The sequence below is a fragment of the Hippocampus comes genome, unplaced genomic scaffold (assembly GCF_001891065.2).
Source record: "Hippocampus comes isolate QL1 unplaced genomic scaffold, H_comes_QL1_v1.1 C16938528, whole genome shotgun sequence".
NCBI classification, from domain to species: domain Eukaryota; kingdom Metazoa; phylum Chordata; class Actinopteri; order Syngnathiformes; family Syngnathidae; genus Hippocampus; species Hippocampus comes.
Window position 1 is genome coordinate 1 of NW_017841230.1, and position 1,298 is coordinate 1,298.

A 1,298-nucleotide genomic window follows, 5' to 3' on the forward strand; every position below is an offset into this window, starting at 1 on the left:
TTTTTTTTTTGCTTTAAGTATCAGAGGCTGGTATATGATGCCTTCATCTTACCCAATACCTTGCAGTAACACTGGTATCGCCCGACACCTGGTATCACCACTTGCCCACCAAATAGAAGCTGGATGGATGGATCTGTGAATGGTTCTTTTGCCAACAAGTATCTGTGCTCTGCAATTTGGTGGTCCACCATTCTTGCCAAAAGTCAGCTGCGATATGCTCAAGATCACCTATTGAGGACAAGTGCGGTTAAAAAACTGGTCACAAGACTGCACTATCCGGGCCTCGCAGCTCCAAATGAACGCAAAGCATGTGGTTCTCCCCAGTATGCTCAGGTTGGGTGCTGAAAGGGCAAGTTGAGGGTGACGGTGGCCTCCCGGGGCTCGGCCGGCCGCCTGTTGGTCATCTCGCACTCATTCTGCCGGGCATTCTCTTCGTTCATCTGCGACACCTCGGTGGAGGCCGCCTCGAAACCCGGCACGGTGTTGGCCACGTGCACCACGTGGACCTTGTTGCGTCCGTTGTTGCTGAGCAGGCAGCTGAAGACTTTCTTGAAGCCTTTGCGAAAGTGCTTGGAGACCAGCGCATACACGATGGGGTTGACGCAGGAGTTGGCGTAGGCCATGCAGTGCGACAGCAAGCGGAATGCGTAGGTGACCTGGTTGAAGGGGAAGTCGCCGTACAGGTAGCACAGGATGACCACGTGGTAGGGCAGCCAGCAGATGCAGAACAGCACCGTGACGATGATGATCATCTTGGTCACTTTGCGCTTGGCCCGCTTGGACTCGGACATGCCATCCAGGGGGTCCACAGCGGTCCATAGGTACTTGATGGTGCGCGTGTACGACAGGCTGACGATCAGCACGGGGATGACGTAGCCGAACAGGAAGGTGCACGTGTCCAGGAGCTTGCGGTCGTGCTCCTTCCAGCCCGGGATGCAAACGGTGCTGTTGGCGAAGTCGATCAGGTGGTAGTAGCTGAGGTAGGGCCCGGCAAACACCAAGGAGAGGCCCCAGATGGTTACCATGGCGACCACTGCGTTGCACGGCGTCCGTAGCTCTCGAGAGCGCAGCGGGTAGCGGATGGCCAAGTACCTGTCGACAACCTTTTAACGTTAATTCAAAGAAGTTCAACTCAATCCTTGTCTTAGCGGCGACGCCGATAACACCTTACCAACTAATATTGGATAACATATTTGTAATCCTGCACCTTATGCAGTTCATAAAGTAACTTGGAATTTAATTTTATTTTCAAAATCAAGTACAGAAATAATATATATATATATATATATATATATATA

General features: G+C 51.9%; 1 pseudogene; it reads right to left on the bottom strand.

The window, feature by feature from the left end:
* Nucleotides 1-20: 20 nt before the first annotated feature.
* Nucleotides 21-1,103, bottom strand: LOC109509533 (galanin receptor type 2 pseudogene; annotated as a pseudogene).
* Between the last annotated feature and the right edge of the window lie 195 nt (nucleotides 1,104-1,298).